Genomic DNA, 21,158 nt, shown 5'->3' with positions numbered 1-21,158 from the left:
AATAATGTATAGAATTGTGAATGTACACAAGAAACTAACATAACACTTTACATTAATTATACTGGAAATAATAAAATAAAGTAAAACAAGATAAAAATACTTTACCATACAACTGACAAATAAATGGAAAACAGTATAATATTTTTAAAAAACATGTAAAATATACCATCTTGAGGAGCAAGAAAAATTCAGTGAGAGCAGAATCAAACATACAAACCTTTTAGATATCTGATTACTAAACTCAGAACATATAATAATTATGTGTAAAAGACTTAAAAATAAAACAAAAGAAAAACTATTAGTAACGGTAGGAAACTTAAAAATACACAGACAAATTTTTAGATAAACCCAAATTTGATCTTATGATTTGAAATATATTTCTAAGTAAGTTATCTGAAATTTTATATTGAAAGATAAAGAAATGAGAAATGCAAAACAGTGAATGCAAGATTCCAGAAGTAGGGGAGAAAGAAGAAAAATGAAGAATTCAATATTAAAGGTATCTGAGAGCAACCAAAAGCAGTCAGAACTGGGGAAACCTCAACCCATAAACAAGCAAACAAACAAACACACACACACCTTGGATGATGTTAATACATTTATTTGTTTTTCACCTCCTGGAAAATATTTAGCTTGAGGCATATTAAAATAAAATTTAGTAGAAAGGAGCAGTCTTTTTTTTTTTCAAAAAATTTTTTATTAATTTCTTTTCAGCGTAACAGAATTCATTGTTTATGCACCACATCCAGTGCTCCATGCCATATCTGCCCTCCATAATACCCACCACCTGGCTCCCCCAACTTCTCACTCCCTGCCCCTTCAAAACTCTCAGATTGTTTTTCAGAGTCTATAGTCTCTCATGGTTCATCTCCCTTCCAATTTCCCTCAACTCCCTTCTCCTCTCCATCTCCTTATGTCCTCCATGTTATTTGTTATGCTCCACAAATAAGTGAAACCATATGATAATTGACCCTCTCTGCTTGACTTATTTCACTCAGCATAATCTCTTCCAGTCCCATCCATGTTGATACAAAAGTTGGGTATTCATCCTTTCTGATGGAGGCATAATATTGCATAGTGTATATGGACCATATCTTCCTTATCCATTCGTCCATTGAAGGGCATCTTGGTTCCTTCCACAGTTTGGCAACCGTGGCCATTGCTGCTATAAACATTGGGTACAGATGGCCCTTTTTTTTTACTACATCTGTATCTTTGGGGTAAATACCCACTAGTGCAATTGCAGGGTCATAGGGAAGCTCTATTTTTAATTTCTTAATTATTGAACAGTGTGGAATCTCCACACTGTTCTCCAAAGTGGCTGCACCAACTTGCATTCCCACCAACAGTGTAAGAGGGTTCCCCTTTCTCCACATCCTCTCCAACACATGTTGCTTCCTGTCTTGCTAATTTTGGCCATTCTAACTGGTGTAAGGTGGTATCTCAATGTGGTTTTAATTTGAATCTCCCTGATGGCTAGCGATGACGAACATTTTTTCATGTGTCTGATAGCCATTTGTATTGTCTTCATTGGAGAAGTGTCTGTTCATGTCTTCTGCCCATTTTTTGACATGATTATCTGTTTCGTGTGTGTTAAGTTTGAGAAGTTCTTTATAGATCCTGGATATCAACCTTTTGTCTGTACTGTGATTTGCAAATATCTTCTCCCATTCTGTGGGTTGCCTTTTTGTTTTGTTGACGGTTTCCTTTGCTATGCAGAAGCTTTTGATCTTGATGAAGTCCCGAAAGTTCATTTTTGCTTTTGTTTCCTTTGCCTTTGGAGACATATCTTGAAAGAAGTTGCTATGGCTGATATCGAAGAGGTTACTGCCTATGTTCTCCTCTAGGATTCTGATGGATTCCTGTCTCACGTTGAGGTCTTTTATTCATTTCGAGTTTATTTTTGTGTACGGTGTAAGATAATGGTTGAGTTTCATTCTTCTACATATAGCTGTCAATTTTCCCAGCACCATTTATTGAAAAGACTGTCTTTTTTCCACAGTATATTTTTTTCCTGCTTTGTCGAAGGAGCAGTCTTATTTATGTGGGGAATCAGAAGTCAGAATTTCGGGCTACCAGAACAATTAGAAAAGAAAAAGGAGAGAATATTCTGTCAGAGAGGAACCAAAGAGTTGCCCTTCCAAATCTGTGTGTGCATGTCCCTCAGTCTGAACTGCACAGAAGTACTATGAGAGTCTCCCTCAGGGGAAAAGAACAGAGGGATAGTTTAAAACCTGATTTAAGCACCTGCTTAACATTGGAAACCCAAAGTTAGAGTTCAGTTCTTGAGAAGTTAGAGGTAAATGACTGCCTTAATCATTCCTAAATGTGTGGCACTGGATATGCCACATTTTAGGAGTAAGAACCATATCTTAAGACTCAGGTTTTCATCCTATAAATACGGGAAAAATTAAAATCTACTCTCTCTAAAACTTAAAACTAAGCTTCTGTAAGTGAGTTTTTCTGCAAGTAATTTATTGCGGCACAACATTCCAGGTTCTCCACATATATCATCCACCTATATAATGTATCTACATATAGAAAAAAATAACCTACAGTAAATGGTTAGAAACAGTCTAATGGATAATCCAAATGGTAGAATTAGCAGACACAAGCTTAAAAGTAATTATAAGAAATACGTTAAAGAATCTATAGGAAACAGTGTAAAAAATATTGAAGAAGGAACTGGGAAAATTTGAGAGGTATAAAATATCTTAAACCAAGTGAAAATCCTGAAACTAAAAAATGCAATTTGAAATTAAACATTAATTGAATGGGATTAACAGTAGCAGTAACAACAGGAGAAAAGATTAGTGAACTTAGAAATAAGTCAATGTAAATTATCCAAACCAAAAAGACTGAAAAAATGGACAAAGCATCAGTAATCTATGGATATAAAGTAAGCCAACATATATGTCACTGGAATCCCAGAAGAAAGGGAGAAATAAGATAGGGCTGAAAAAATCCAGAGATATCAGCTGAAAATCTTCCAAATCACATTTAAAAATATCAGACAGATCCAAGAACCTCAGCAAATTCCAAGCAGAGAGAATACAAAGAAAACCAGACCAAAGTATGCTAAAAATCAATAATAAAAAGGAAATCCTAAAAATGCCAAATAACAAGATACATTGTATACTAGGAAATAGTAAGAATGACCGTTAATTTTCCATTGAGGCCAGAAGAAAACGGAACCTATTAACTATAATTCTATATCTAGCAAAACATATCTTTCCAAAATGATTTTTTAAAAATTTTCACTTAAAATTTGAGAGAAAACTTTACCAGAGGAAAAAGAATACAATAAAAAAAAAAAAACACTAAATGAAGGTATTTTTAGGCTGACTGAAATTTTGTCTGTTAGAAATCTCTATCTACACAAATGATTAAAGAGTACCAACAATGGTAAAAATATATAAATATAATAGATTAATTTTACCTTCTTTTCTTATATATTTAAAGTCTACCATAAATTATTCTACTAAAATCAAATTAACAAAACAAAACACAAATTGTGAAAGTATTACATGACTTGAAATTTTGCTCGTATACAGTGGTAATACATGCATAATAAAGTTAATTTGTAGTTTGATATTTATATCATAAGAAAGGAAGATGGCAGCCTTCATTTATGGTCACAGAGTCTGTAGTTAAATTCTCTCTCCCTCTGCAGTTCTGAACCTGTGAGTTTCATTAATTATCTTCTTGATCAAGGTGTTAGGGAGCACTCTGGAGTCATTTAGGTGGGGCTCTATTTGCCAGTCCTGTGGCAAATTGAAAGTGGCTTCAAGCTACATTTACTAGGGCAATCCTCATCTTCTAATAATTGCACAAATAACTCTGCTGAGCTGCAAAAAAAAACTGATGACAAATCTAATCTTTCCTAATAGCCTGTGTCCATGTGATTATTCAAAGGCGTTAGTCAACAATTTAGCTGCTAGTGTATAAATTAGAATTTACAAAGGTATAGTCTGCCATACTTAGGTTTTTTCAAATGTCAAGGAAATGAGTGTACAGATCATGACTTCAGAAAAAATGCAATAGATGTTTTATATTCTTAAGCTTGTTGCATCATTGCATTCTCATCTTTTGTCATTTCTTTGAAAGCTGAGACACACACTTCAGTAGCTTTTTGGCTACTACACTTAAGCAATACAATAAATGTCTTCTCATTTAAAGGATGAATAAATTAATGATCACTTGTCCCAGAGGATTATTGGAAAATTCCAAAATTTAAATAAGTATCCTAGATGACTTACAAGGACATAAAGCAGCATCCTCACACATATTTAAATTTAATTCTTTTTTTTTAAACATTTTATTTATTTGACAGACAGAGATCACAAGTAGGCAGAGAGGCAGGCAGAGAGAGAGGAGGAAGCAGGTTCCCTGCTGAGCAGAGAGCCCAATGTGGAGCTCGATCCCAGGACCCTGAGATCATGACCTGAGCCAAAGGCAGAGGCTTTAACCCACTGAGCCACCCAGGCACCCCTTAAATTTAATTCTAATTGTGATTTTGTGGGGCAGAAATAATTTGTTTCTTGAAAAGTTACATAAAGATAATTAAGTCATAATACTTCCTTGAGGGAGTTAAGATTACCTTAAAAACAACTCCTTAACATATTTTTTCATACTTGATACAATTTATAGTCTCATAAAAGCTTTATGACTCCTTTTGTGATGAGATACTGTTCTCCACATCATTCTCCTTCTTCTCATGTTCATTTCTTGTTTCTAAAAGACCTCATAGGAAGCAGAAAGATTCCAGTTGTTGAACAGATTACTGAATTTCACAAATCCATACTGAAGGAATGATTAGTTAACCTAGTTCTCACAACCACAACAGTTTGGTTTCCACTTACCTAATTTATTTGGGGAATTCAACTCTTTAAATAGGATAACTGACAAAACATCAAGCAGTTAAAGGTTGGGAGGTGAGTAGTGGAAGAAGGAAAGGAGAAAGCAAGTAGAGAATAAAGAAGTGTTTGATGTTTGTTTATTAGCAAAACAAAAGGATGGTATAATAGATTTGCCCATTCCCCTTGATAATCATGCATTTTCAATAGTTCCTTAGTATTTATTTTCTTGAAATTTTTATCCTTTCCAAACACTGTCACTTTTTTGGATAAATGTGAGTTGATTTGTAAATAAGTAAAATTCAACTGCATGAACTCTCAGCATAAAATAGTGAGCAAATACATTCAAATCTTGTCATTGCTCATAAAGCCTTCAAACTCAGAGGTTTCATTTGCCAGGAAAAGAGGAAATGAACGTAATTGCTTTTCAACAGTGAAACAAAATGCTTCCTTTATAGGACATTTCAGTTTTGGAAGGCAGTAGGGAGAGGTGGTAGCATTGTTAAATTGCTAACTGCTATTGGGAAGTTTTCCCAAGGTTAAGAGTATAACGAGTCAGTCAACAAACAATATGTGTGGCAAGTTAACCACCAGTACTAAACTCAATGTGCCTCCTAGGTCTAATGTTGCATTAACTTCATTTTGCATTAACTTCAAATCCATTATTGAGTTATGGGTCCACAAATATCCCGTTTTTGCCAGCATTTATTTGTAAGATTCTTCTGATTGCATTGAATTTCCTATGCTGCCTCCCAATAATGACATGTTTCAGCTGTGAGAACTTATTAGGAAATATATGATGCTTGCAGTTTTGCAGAAGTTGATTCCCCCCTGTGGAATAATCTCCATTCTAATTTGACTGTAAAATTCCCATAAATTATTTCAATCTCATTTTAGACTGGGATATATTTCATTGATTGGTAATAGCCTTAAATTACTTTTTATTGTGATTGTAATGTTCTCTTGTCAAATAGCAGGAAACAATAAATTACAGAGTAATTTAACAGGTGGAAATATACACAAGCAAAAACGGTTAGAAACAAAGATAAACCATTAGAACAAATTGCAGTCTGCACATACCTAATCACTTCTTTCGTGTCTATGGCTTAAAAAGAAAGTTCTTTCTTCCACGAAGTTTAATTAATCTAAAATCCTGAACTAGCATGCAAAATAAAACCTGTATATTTGGGAACCATGGAATCATAAAATTAGAATGCAACAAAGTATACTCAATGCCATTTATATGGGGATAAGAAGGTTTCAATTTTAATACCAGGAACTCCATACTGAAGGACCACGGCTAATCTATATTCCTTGGCCTTAAATAAGCTTTTCTACCACACACTCAGACCAAGCGATGTCATCACTCTCAATGAAAGAGAAGTGCGTTGTTTACAAGAAGTATAATTGCATTGAGAGTATTGTAAGCATTGGCTTTCGTGGAATTTGTGTGCACACTTCAGATGGAAGCCCTCAGGGATTTCTAATGGTGTTTAATCGGAAGTGAAAATTTATGAAAATCAGTTTCTTTCATAGGAGAGCTGAATCTGCAAAACCTCCTACTTATCTAAGTGGCACTTTTATTTAATCTAACATGAGTACTCTGTTTCCAAACCTAAATCAGATCCATTTTATTGTCCTTAGAAGATACTTCTTTTCTAGAATCCACTGACATCCTTAAAGGAGAACATCATTTTGGAGATTTTCCACAACCATATAGTCATGACTTGTCTTTTGGAAATTTTGAAATTATTAATATTACTAAATTGATTAAAGAAATTGGCAATAGTGGTTCTTGCTTAACCAAAGCACTGAAGGAATGCAAAAACTCAAAACAATGATATCCCAAATAGTAAATGATGTTTTATTTCGAAAAATGTTGAATGCTTGTGTGTATATGGAAGTATGGAAATATGTGTGTGTGATTTTGTTTTTGTATTTCTATCTCCTAAAAAGTAAAATTTAAGTTCTTTAACATAATTCAATATTACACTTTAGCCACTGGAATAATATGTAATGTATTGCCATTTAGTTAAATTGAAACAAAAGTACTGTAGTTTTTTTTTTGTTTTTTTTTTTTTTTTTTTTAAGGAGGTAATAGAGTACGGTAAAAATAACATCAGTTCATGAGCCAAAAAGGCTTACATTTGGTCCCTGGTTTTTCTATATAATTTTTATATAATTTGTTCATGGAATCCTTTTCTACATAAATTTAAAGTGGGTAGGATTGGGTCTATTTTGAGTTATAGTATGAAGATAAAATATAATATTTATAGTTGCCTTTAAACCTTTCCTGAAATAATGTCATAACTTGTTTAGCATAGACTAAATGCTCAATAAATGTTAACTAAATTCAATTTATTTCACTAAATTCAATTTCACTAAATGTAAGCTATTAGTTTGTAAGACACAATGTTATATCCCACTAAAACAAGTACAAATAAACAATTATACTAATATTTTAAAACAGTCCAGTATGACATGTTTAGCCTCATTAGCTTCTATTTGCTTTGAAAGGTCTCTCTCTCTCTCTCTCTCTCTACTGAAAGGCTTGAAATTTCTTATGCCATCAATTTCATTTCAATAACAAAATATACATAGTTTCAACTTTTTGTATCTTCCTCTTTTAGGTCCCATAAATCACTGTGTAGTTGGCTTGTTTCATTCATATTATGTATACCCTGTTTTTCTCTTCCGTGACTGAATGCATTCTCAATAACTTTTTGGTTTCAATACCAAATCAGTGAATCGTCTTTTTTTTTTTTCATTTTTAAATAGTTTTTTGAATAATACTTAAATGGAAGTTTCACTCAATATGTGAAATGGCAACAATGCATATAAGTCAGTAGAAACGGTTACACTATGAACTGTTATGACCAAATTGATGCCCGCATTGACAATGCCAGCTAAGTCATGACTGCCATCTGGAGCAGCAATATACAATAGCAAATATACAATGCTGCTGATTGTAAGTTGCAATTCAATTTTGAAGATGATAAAATGTGAAGTATTTTGCATCTGAGAATGGATGACATACAGGGTTATTACTGTTCTGGGACATTTAGCACCTGTTAAGTCTCTATTATATTCCATAACTGCTTCTTGGAACTGTGCTTGGCCCTAAGGATAGCTAGAAGAAGAAAACAATTTCTGCGACCTAGAGAGGCCAGTTGAAATGTTATCATGGTGGTAGCAACACATCCTAATCTCTTGTTGGGTTCAGGTCTACCTCTCACCTAGTATATCCCCCAGATCACGGAGTTATCACTGGGTTTCTGTAATTGAGACTCACTGTTGATTCTGGCTATAGCTCTTTAATGGAAGAGTTTCTAAATGGAATAATCCATTTTAGGTTCTTTTGATCAGCTTCTCTTATATAGCTGGCATGGTAAAATAGTCCCCTGAGAAGCAGCAATCTAGCCTTTAGGATACCTAATTAGAAATGGGTAGAACGCACAGCAGTTAGAGCTTCCACTGATTCAGCTACTCAACTCATATTAAAACTCAACTACAGTCATTCACTTTTTTCTTCATTAAAAAAATGATTAATTATTGATTCCTTACTGTAAATGAGTCATTGTATTATGTACTCAAGATAGAGCACAATTAGTGAGTTGGAAACAAAATATGTTTTGAATACAAAATCCTAACTAATAATAAAAACTTGAAAATTGTTTAACATATACTCTCTACATATGTGTGGTGAACTTGAGGTAACTGTGGGTATTTAGGTGAGGAGTCAGTAATCTGGGTGATTTTTTTTTCTCAGAGATTAGTTTAATGGTTAATAATATACTTTAAGGCACTATAGAGTGCATAAATTTATGCATTTAAAACATATATACATTTCATGAAGTTCCAACTGGGTATGATTTTCATGTGGTTAAATCAGACAATAAATATGCAAACATCTAGTAAATCAAGTGATTCTCACCTGCTCATTGATAAAGGTTGTTCAACATGAACAGGCAATAGGTCAAAAGAAATACATTGCAGTTTATGAACTGTAATTTACTTAATGTCCACAAGAGTCATGAAGTAAAAAACTGTCTGAACCATATGGAAACAATACAAGATCTATAAAATATTTGTTAATGAACTACACAGGAGAGAATAAAGAGTTTATGAAAACCAAATGAAACGTTATTCCACTTAAAAAAGAAAAAAAATTGAAGGGACAAAATGAAAAGAACAAATAACTATGGGAATATCAAACACAAGAACTAAATGAACATAATTACCAAATTGCAATAATTGTAAAAGATCAAAACACAGAAAAGAGCATTTCTCCTTTTCAGTAGTATAGCAGTTTTGGTGTTATTTGCCTATTATATATAGTTCTCATGCCTTCTGAATAGTTCATATAAAAATAAAAAGTTTCTGGCATATTTATCCATTTCTATAGCCATCAGCAAAGGACAAGTCACACTCACCAGAGAACATATTTATAATTACTAAAATTGAGATCAAATCTATATTTAGCTTTCAGGATTTTACATTGGGACTTCTTATACATAGTGTCTGAGAAGACCATAAAATCAACTAACACTTCTCTGCCAACTCCTCTAGAAATACATTTACGTCTTAGAAACAGTCACAGTAGTTCCCCTTTATCTGAGGTTTCACTTTTCATGGCTTCAGCTACCTGCTGTCAACTGCCATCTAGAAACAGATAATCCTCCTTCTGACATATTGTCAGAAGGCCTAATGCATGTAACAATGCCTACACCATTCACCTCACTTCTCATCATGTAGGCATTTCATTATCTCACTTCATCACAAGAAGAAAGGTGAGTAAAATACAAGAAGGTATTTCACATAACTTTTATTATAATATATTCTTATAATTGTTCTGTTTTATTATTATTTTTGTTAATCTCTTACTGTGCCTTACTTCTAAATTAAGCTTTATCATAGGGATGTATATACTGGAAAAAACATGGTATATGTAGGGTTTGGAATTACCAGCAGTTTCAGGCATCCACTGGGGATCTGAAATGTATCCCCAGGAAGATAAAGGGGGACTACTGTATTTCCCTTTTAACAAAGGCAAGTTTCACTATATTGAGTTAGAAAAGTCTTGATCCGAACCTCCTGCCAATGTCAGTCAAATGTCATCATTTTTATGGGTTGTGGCCACTGATATGTTTTCTCTGACTGCAAAAGTTGAACACATTAATTATTAAAGATAGAAAATACTAAAAATAGCCGCAAAACATAAAGAGGAGAAATTTTTAATGTTGTCTCTGGGTATGAGATTTCATTTGGCTTTTGACATGAAACAAATTTTTTTTTAAGATTTTATTTATTTATTCAGAGGGAGAGAAAGAGCGAGCAAGCACAAGCAAAAGGAGCAGCAGGCAGAGGGAGAGGGAGAAGCAGGCTCCCCACTGAGCAGGGAGCCCAAGGCAGGGCTTGATTCTAGGACCCTGGGATCATGATCTGAGCCAAAGGCAGACGCTTAACCCACTGAGCCACCCAGGTGCCCCCCCTTCCTTTTTTAAGATTTTATGACATGAAACAAATTATTAAGAATGTCATGAAATATGTAAACCTGAGCACTTCCATTAAAGTCTGAGGGGTTTTTTGTTGGTTTTTTTTTTATAGAGTTATATTGATCTGGGAGATTATACTTTCCCAGTATATATGAAAATGCCTTAATTCACCAGACCACTACATCATTTATTCCTAGGTATTTCTCCAACCATCTAGTCCAAAACATTCCTGGAATATAGACATTTGCCTTTCTCAAAGTGAATGAGGTTACCTGAAATGCCTTATGTTTCATCCTGTTATCTCCTGTGCAACTGGAGGAGGCAAAGTTACTTCTGGTTTTTCAGATTTAGCAGTAAAACTTGTACTTAAAAAAGCCTTTTAAATTGGCAACATATTGCCTACTACTTTCTTGTTAACTTAGCCTCATCATCTATTTGCTCTGTAAGTTTTCTCTCTTCACTGAGAGCCTCTCCTTTGCTGCCAAAGTTGGTTATCTTTCAGAACCACCATGATAGCATAGAATAGCATGAGTGTTTTGGGGTTTGTTTTTCTAACAAAATTAATGTCACAGAAGAATTTTAATTTCAGTGGTTTATAGCAAAATTCCAAATGTCTTTTATGGTGTTCTTCCTCAATTTTGTTACCATTTTGGCTTAGAAATTTATTGTACTTTAATGACTGAGTTCTGCCTGAGATTAGATTTAATTCTTTGATTTAACACAGGATAAAGTTCCTAACACAACCAACGATTATGTAGGAGTGAATGTCTTCAGCAGATTCAGTTAGTGAAAGCAGATAGAAAGCCAATCTGTAGTTCCAGATACAAATTTGACAATGTCTTTTAAACCTGATTTTTTTGTCATAGAAAATTGATATACAAGAATTAAAAAACCAGAGCTACTGGGGGAACTTCCAGAGGTAAATATTCCTAGGGAATTTTTTTTTTTAATGCTAGATTTAAGTCTATTTGCCCAAATAAATACTTTTGAATGATGACAACAAATATAAATATGTTACACTACTTTAAGAATAAACTATAAATATATATGCACAGTAATAAACAACCGAAAGAAGCTAGGAAAAAAACCAATTGAGTGTATAGGCATATTAGACAAGTTTGCACTAATCATATGAATATTTCAAAACCATCTTAGGAATGATGTATTCAAATACAAATGCAAAATGCATAAATTCCTTCTTTTGCATCATTTATAAATAAACTGGAAGTAAATTCTTCAAATGATAAAGATTTTACTTACTATCTCTTTTTTTTTTTTAAGATTTTATTTATTTATTTGTCAGAGAGAGAGAGGGAGAGCACAAGCAGGCAGAGCGGCAGGCAGAGGCAGAGAGAGAAGCAGGCTCCCCACTGAGCAAGGAGCCCGATGCGGGACTCGATCCCAGGACCCTGGGATCATGACCTGAGCCGAAGGCAGAGGCTTAACCAACTGAGCCACCCAGTTGCCCCTTACTTATTATCTCTTAAAGCATCTCCTACTTTTCTGAACTACTCTCTCCTTATAATTTCCTTGTATAGATCCTACTCCTGCCCTGCCTTATTCAAAAATACTGAATAAGTTTACTCTCTCTACATGGTTATTCTTTAAATATTTTAAAGCAACTATGATAGCTTTATCAATTCTTTAACCACCTAAAATACACTTTAACCATTTACATATATAAAGTATAATTAGAACTAGCTAAACTAGCCTGACTCTAAAGTAATCTTGTTGTCAAATTTCATCTTAAAACATAGTCTTAAAAACTGAATTAATATTTCATAAGTTGCCCAATTAATGCAATATTCATGGAAAGACAAAAGTAATTGGATCAATAAAAGATTTTATAGACTTATAACAATATTCTACTGAAAAATTGATTTCAAATCATTATGTGTCTACAATTGTTCAAAAATCATACATTTATTTTAAGTTTCTCCTTATAAGGAATAGGGAAGAGATTCCTTTATCTAATTTTTTTAAAAGCTTTTCTTTTGGTTGTATAAATGTATTTAAATGCATCTGGTCTAAGCTCATTCCTACTTGTCCCTTCATCAGCTTGGGTGGCTCAGTGGGTTAAGCCTCTGCCTTCAGCTCAGGTTAGGATCTCAGGATCCTGGGATTGAGCCCCACATCAGGCTCTCTGCTCAGTGGGGAGCCTGCTTTCCCCTCTCTCTCTGCCTGCCTCTCTGCCTACTGTGATCTCTCTCTCTCTGTTAAATAAATAAATGTAATCTTTAAAAAAACTTATTTTTATGCTGAATATTTCTCACTACTCTACTGCTATAAACCTTCATCTGAGCCACCATTATCTCTTACCTGGATAAATAGTTTCAGTGACTGTAACATTTTCCTCTATGGTACATGTGCAAACCAATCCTCACAGTGATGATTTTAAAACAGAAATTAGGTCATGACCCTCTGTTTCTGTGAACCAACCTTCAAGCAAGGTAAAGGCCAAGTATCTTTATACTGTGTGACATCCCTAACCATGCATTCATCTTCAGCCCTGACAGTCTCCTTGCTATGTTCCCTACCATCAAAGAGATTTTCTAGCCCTAGGGATATGAGATAAGCTGGTTTGTTTTTGTTTTTGTTTTTTGTTTCTTGGTTTTTTGTTTGTTTGTTTTGTTTTGTTTTTCTGCCTTAAATGGGCTTCCTAAAGATATCTCTATGGATTCTACCACCTCCTCCAGGTCTTTGCTGACATGTTTTCTTTCACATGTCAATGAGCCTTAACTTGACCATTTATTTAAAAATTTTGTCTGCTCTTTGGCACCCCAATTTTGGATTCTTCTTTCCTTGTTTTGTTTCTTTCTCTTTAATATTATGTGGTTTATTGCTGTTGTTAGACTTTTCTCTTTTAAAATGTAAGCTTCACAAATGTCTCAAATATTTGCTTTTTTTTCTTATTTAGTACATACCAAACACAGAAGATATTGCTCAGTAATGAGGCAATTAAAACTATTTATTTATGTAATGAATGGGTTTGTTAGTTATTGAATGCCTTATTTTCACTTATCTATATAAGATATAAATCATTAAATAATAATTTCTCATTCTTTTACTTATTTATTTTTAATCTTACACACTTAACTCATCCTTAGGTAAATTAATAAGAACCTATTCTTTATTTAACAAAAAAATGAAATTTGTATTCTCACATGTGTCAGATATCAATTCTGATTCTAGATAAGAACAGTTTTTTAATTCAAAAACAGAATTTAATACAACAAATGAGTCTTGTCCTTTGAAATGACTGCCTTGGGAAGCCAAGTATTTTACTCTAGTCATGCTGCCATATTTGGAAGTATTTTTTATAATGCCTACCTTCAGAATAAAAATCAAATGAGGAAAACCGGTCTCCTAACTATGTATTCACATCTTATTTTTTGACCAGAAATTGTACTGTCCGATTTGATAACCCATCTTATTCTCTATGTTTAAGATGACATCTGGTTTTTACCTAATTTAAAACCTACCCTCACGACATAATTATTTACCACCACTTAGGATGTTCAGAAGAATGAGTAAGAGATTAGGGAGGCAATTCAAAAAAAAAAACATTTCTGGAAATAGCAACACATTCAAACGCATTTTTAGAAGAAACAGTCATTTGAATATTTGTATTTTGAAATGTTTGTTAAAATATCAGTAGCATCACTGTATACTTTTACTCTCTCTCCTCCACTGAGATCTAGATATAAAGCTCTTTAAAAATGTTGAATAAGGAAGATGGTGGAGAAGTAGGAGACCCTGTTTCAACTGGTCCCTATAGTGAGCTAATTATCTACCAGAACACTCTGAACACCCATGAAATCAGCCTGAGATGTAAGATTATACACTTCTGGATCTCTACAGGGGCAGAAGATGCCAGTGGAGATTGCTGACTTCCAAATGCTCATAAGCGTTCCAGGGTGCACCTTGCCTGGATTGCAGTTGCTATATTCAGTTACACATCCCCTCAACCACCTCTCACCAAAATGACTAGGAGGAATAACACCCAACAGAGGAAAAATTCAGAGATTGTGCCCTCTCCATCAGAACTATTGGATATGGACATAAACAGTATGTCAGAAAGGGAATTCAGGGTAACAATTTTCCAGGCAATGGCTAGACTGGAGAAAACCATTAGTGACAACATGGAATCTCTAAGGGCAGAAGTGAAAGCTTCCCAGGAAGAAGTTAAAAATGCTATCAAAGAGATCCAATCTAATCTAAATACTCTAACAGCTCAGATAATAAGTGAGGCAGAAGATAGAATTAGTGATCTAGACTACAAACTGATAGAGAAAAAGGATCAGGAGGAGGACTGGAACAAACAGTTTAGAAACCATGAAAACAGAATTAGGGAAATAAATGATGCCATGAAATGCTCCAGTGTCAGAATTATTGGGATCGCTGAGGGGGAAGAGATAGAAAGAAGACTAGAAGATACAGCTGAACAAATTCTCGATGAAAAATTTCCCAATCTGGGAAATGCAACCAGAGTTCCTGTCCTAGAGGCAGAAAGATCAACCTCCAAAATCAATGAATATAGAAAGACCTTGAGACACTTGATTGTGAGACTAATGAATCATAATTTTAGACAGGAGCTCCTGAGGGCAACTAGGGGGAAGAGATTCCTCATGTATGGAGGAAGGTCCATCAGAATAATGTCAGACCTGTCCACAGAAACCTGGCAAGTCAGAAAGGGCTGGTAAGACATATCCAGGGCACTAAATGAGAAGAACATGCAGCCAAGAATACTTTATTCAGCAAGGGTGACAATCAAAATAGATGGAGAGATAAAGAGCTTCCAAGACTGGCAAGGTTTAAATAAGTAAATGACCACCAAGCTGGCACTACAAGAAATATAAAGTGGGGGGAGGGGGGCTCTATATAGGAAGAAAGAACCCAAGAGTGACACAGAACAGAAATTTACAGAGATGATCTATAGATACAAGGACTTCACAGGCAACATGATGTCAATAAAAATGTATCTTTCAATAATCACTCTCAATGTGAACAGCCTAAACACTCCCATAAAAGGACACAGGGTTGCAAACTGGATAAAATGACAGGACCTGTCCATATGCTATCTACAAAAGACCCATTTGGAATCTAAAGATACATCCAGACTGAAAGTGAAGGGATGGAGAAGCATCTTTCATGCCAATGGGCCTCAAATGAAAGCTGGGGTACTGATTCTCATATCAGATAAATTAGATTTTAAACTAAAGACTGTAGTGAGAGTTAAAGAATGTCACTACATCATTCTTAAAGGGTCTATCCACCAAGAAGATCTAACAACTATAAGTATTTATGCTCCCAGTATGGGAGAAGCCAACTACCTAAGACAATTGTTAGTCATGATAAAGAGTCATACTGATATGAATACATTAATAGTAGGGGATCTTAACACATCACTCTCAGTAATAAACAGATCATCTAAGAATAAAATCAATAAAGAAACAAGAGCATTGAATGATACATTGGGCCAGGTGGACCTCATAGATACATACAGAATATTCCACCCTAAAACAACAGAATAATCATTCTTCTCGAGCACACATGGAACTTTCTCCAGAATAGACCACATACTTGGTAACAAATCAGGGCTCAATCATACCAAAAGATTGAGATTATTACCTGAATATTCTCAGACCACAAGACTTTGAAAATGGAACTAGATCACAAGAAAAAGTATGGAAGGAATTCAAACACTTGGAAGCTAAAGACCACCCTGCTTAAGAATGTTTGGATCAACCAAGAAATCAAAGAAGAAATTAAACAATTCATGGAAACCAATGAGAATGAAGATACATCAGTACAAAACCTATGGGATACAGCAAAGGCAGCCCTAAGGGGGAAATACATAGCCATCCAAGTCTCACTCAAAATATTGAAAAATCCAGAATACACCAGCTCTTTTTATACCTTAAAGAACTGGAGAATCAACAACAAATTAAACAAACTCCACACACAAGAAAGAAAATAATCAAGATTAGAGCAGAGATCAATGAGATAGAAACTAGAGATACAGTAGAACACATCGACAAAACTAGAAACTGGTTTTTTGAAAGAATCAATAAGATTGATAAGCCACTAGCCAAAGTAATCTAAAAGAAAAGATAGAGGACCCAAATTAATAAAATTGTGAATGAAAAAGGAGAGATCACGACTAACACCAAGGAAATAGAAACAATCATCAGAAATTATTATCAACAGTTATATGCCAATAAGTTAAGCAACCTAGATGAAATGGATGCATTCCTGGAAACCTATAAACTTCCAAAACTGAATCAGGAAGAAATTGACAACCTGAATACACCAATATCTAGTAACAGGATTGAAGCAGTGATGATAAACCTCCCAAAAAACAAGAGCCAAGGTCCTGATGGATTCCCTGGAGGATTCTATCAAACACTCAAAGAAGAATTAATACCTATTCTCCTGAAGCTGTTTCAAAAAATAGAAACAGAAGGAAAACTTCTAGACTCTTTTTATGAAGCCAGCACTACCCTGATCCCCAAACCAGGCAAAACCCCACCAAAAAGGAGAATTTTGGACCAATATCCCTGATGAATATGGATGCCAAGATTCTCAACAAGATCCTAGCTAATAGGATCTAACAGTACATTAAAAAGATTATCCACCATGACCAGGTGGGATTTATCCATGGGACACAAGGGTGGTTCAACATTCACAAATCAATCAAATGTGATAGAACAAATCAATAAGAGAAGAGAGATGAGCCACCTGGTCCTCTCAATTGATGCAGAAAAGGCATTTGACATGATACAGCATCCGTTCCTGATTAAAATGAATCAAAGTATAGGGATACAGGGAATATTCCTCAACTTTACAAAATCTATGAAAAACCCACAGTGAATATCATCCTCAATGGAAAAAAGCTGACAGCCTTCCCTTTGAGATCAGGAACATGACAAGGATGTCCACTCTCACCACTGTTGTTCAACATAGTACTAGAAGTCCTAGCAACAGCAATCAGACAACAAAAATAAATAAAAGGTATTCAATCGGCAAAAAAAGAAGTCAAACTCTCTTTCTTCATATGACATGTGAAGATGACATGATACTTTATATGGAAAACCCAAAAGACTCCACCCCCATATATACTATACTAGAACGTATATATATATATATATATATATATATATATATATACCCCCATATATACGTATACTAGAATGCATACAGCAATTCAGTAATGTGGCAGTATATAAAATTAATGTACATAAATCAGTTGCTTTCTTATACACTAACAATGAAAATGTAGAAAGAGAAATGAGAGAATTGATTGCATTTACTATAGTACCAAGAACCATAAGATACCTGGGAATAAACCTAACCAAAGAGGTAAAGGATTTGTACTTGAGGAACTATAGAACACTCATGAAAGAAATTGAAGGCACAAAAAGATGGAAGAGCATTCCATGCTCATGGATCAGAAGAATAAACATTGTTAAAATGTCTATACTGCCTAGAGCAATCTATACTTTCAATGCCATCCTGATCAAAATTCCACCGACATTTTTCAAAGAGCTGAACAAACTATCCTTAAATTTGTACGGAACCAGAAGAGACCCCGAATTGCTAAGGAAATGTTGAAAAAGGAAAACAAAACTGGGGGCATCACATTGACTGATTTCAAGCTTTACTACAAAGCTCTGATCACCAAGACAGAATGGTACTGGCACAAAAACAGACACATAGACCAGTGGAACAGAGTAGAGAGCCCAGATATGGATCCTCATCTCTATGGTCAAATAATCTTTGACAAAGCAGGAAAAAATATCCAGTGGAAAAAAGACAGTCTCTTCAATAAATGGTGCTGGGAAAATTGGACAGCTATATATAAAAGAATGAAACTTGACCATTTTCTTACACCATACACAAAGATAAACTCGAAATGGATAAAAGACCTCTATCAAAATCATAGAGGAGGACATTGGCAGTAACCCCTTTGACATCGGCCACAGCAACTTCTTTCAAGACATGTCCCCAAAGGCAAAAGAAACAAAAGTGAAAATGAACTTTTGGGACTTCATCAAGATCAAAAGCTTCTGCACAGCAAAGGAAACAGTCAACAAAACAAAGAGGCAACCCATGGAATGGGAGACGATATTCTCAAATGACAGTACAGACAAAGGGCTGATATCCAAGATCTATAAAGAACTCCTCAAACTCAACACACACAAAACAGATAATCACGTCAAAAAATGGGCAGAAAACATGAACAGACACTTCACCAAAGAAGATATACAAATGGCTAACAGACACATGAGAAAATGTTCATCATCACTAGCCATCGAGGAGATTCAAATCAAAACCACATTGAGATACCACCTTATACCAGTCAGAATGGCCAAAATCAACAAGACAGTAAACAACAAGTATTGGAGAGCATGTGGAGAAAGGGGAACCCTCTTACACTGTTGGTAGGAATGCAAGTAGGTGCAGCCACTTTGGAAAACAGTGTGGAGATTCCTTAAGAAATTAAAAACAGAGCTACCCTATGGCCCAGCAACTGCACTACTGGGTATTTACCCCAAATATAGAAAAGAAGGGCCATCTGTACCCAATATTCATAGCAGCAATGGCCACAGTCACCAAACTGTGGAAAGAACTAAGATGCCCTTCAATGGACCAATGGATAAAAAATATACAGTGCATATATACAGTGGAGTAATATGCCTCCATCAGAAAGGATGAATACCCACTTTTGTATCAACATGGATAGGATTGGAAGAAATTATGTTGAGTGAAATAAGTCAACCAGATAGAGTCAATTATCATATGGTTTCACTTACTTGTGGAGCATAAGAAATAACATGGAAGACATGGAGACATGGAGAGAAGTGAATTGGGGGAAATCACAGGGGACAAACCATGAGAGACTGTGGACTCTGAGAAACAAACTGAGGGTTTTCGAGGGGAAGAGTGTGGGGTGTTGGGTGAGCCTGGTGGTGGGTATTAAGGAGGGCACATACTCCATGGAGCATTGGGTGTGGTGCATAAACAATGAATTTTGGAAAACACACACACACAAAATTAAATTAAATTAAATTAAATTTTTACAAAATGTTGAATAAGACAGTAGTGAGAAGATTACACAGAATCTTTAACATCATTCTCACATAGTATCATTATCATCAATAACAATACAAGATTTTTTCATTTCTCTTTTTTACATGTAAATTTTAAATGTGTATCCACTCCTTCTTTTCCTAAGTTTTTTCCATTACTAACATTCTGAAAATATTGCTTTCTGCAAACCTAAATACACTAACAATTCTTTTAAGTGTATACTCTCCCTCTGGTCAATGTATCTTATTAATCCTTATCTTAAGACCACTGTAAATATAGTAATTATGTATATTTTGAGAATATATACTTCAAAAAATTATGACAAAATATGACCCACAAATAGATCAGAACTTAATTTGGAAAGCATTAAAATTTAATAAGATGTGGGGAAAATATCTGAAATTTATATTATTAATATAATTTTCACTTAAATCATATCTCAATTTCTTAGATCCATTTCAGTTACCCATCTTTTGGTGGACATAAAAAGCTCATGGTCACCTTTTTTGTTTATTTCATGGTAACACATGGAATAAAAACAAGTATAATACTAACAAATTTTTCCAAATTATTTGTACTTGCCTCACCTCCTAGAGATTATCATCTACTTCCATTATGTGGTTAAGGTTAAATATATTTAATTTAATTTAAAAATGTAAGGACATAATAAAATACTAGTGTGTTGATCACACACCCTCATTTCCATATACCATTATCTTATTAATACTTTCCTAATTTATCTCCCATCTTAATTAAATTCATATTATTAAGATAAATATGTCCATCACAGTTAAAAAATAATTTTAAGATACTTGTTTTGTGAGGATGCTGACTTGATGGCATTCTTCACAGAATAAGAACAAACAACTCTAAAATTAAAAAGGAACCAAATAACTAAAGTAATCTTGAAAAAGAAAAATCTGGAGGCATCACACTTCCTTATTTCAAACTATATTATAAAGCTATGATAATCAAAAAAGCATAGTATTGGCATTAAAACAGACACATAGATCAAGGAAACCGCATAGAGAGCCCAGAAGTAAACCCATACATATGTGGCCAATTAATTTATGACAAAGGAGCCAAAAATATACAAAGGGGGAAAGAAGAGTCTTCACTAAATGGCACTGGGAAAATGGACAGCCAAATGCAAAAGAATGAAACTGCACCACTATCTTATACAATACACAAAAATTAACTTGAAATAGATTAAACACTTAAATGTAAGGCATGATTTGGCATCAAAAGCAAAGGCAACAAAGGCAAAAATAAACAAGTGGGATTACATCAAAAAGCTTCAGCACAACGAAGGAAACCATCAACAAAATGACAAGCCAATCAATTGACAAAGGAAAATACTTTCATATCATATATTTGATACAAAGGTTGAACTCATATCTCAATAGCAAAACAAAACAAAACCCAAACATTCCAACTAAAAAATTGTCAGAGGATATAAATAAACATTTTTTCCAAAAAAGACATACAGATGGCCAACATGTACATGAAAAGGTGCTAAACATTACTCCTCATCAGGAAAATGCAAATCAAACTCACACCTGTTAGAATGACTGTTATCAAAAAGAAAGAAATAACAACTGTTGATGACAGTGTGAGAAAAGGGAATTCTAGTACACTGTTAGTGGGAATATAAGTCGGTATAGCCATTATAAAAAGCAGCACGAAGTTTCCTCAAAAAATTAAGAATAGAACT

This window comes from Enhydra lutris, unplaced genomic scaffold, assembly GCF_002288905.1.
Source record: "Enhydra lutris kenyoni isolate GAN:26980312 unplaced genomic scaffold, ASM228890v2 scaffoldscaffold2, whole genome shotgun sequence".
Classification (NCBI taxonomy): domain Eukaryota; kingdom Metazoa; phylum Chordata; class Mammalia; order Carnivora; family Mustelidae; genus Enhydra; species Enhydra lutris.
Note: the sequence above shows the minus strand (reverse complement) of the source record.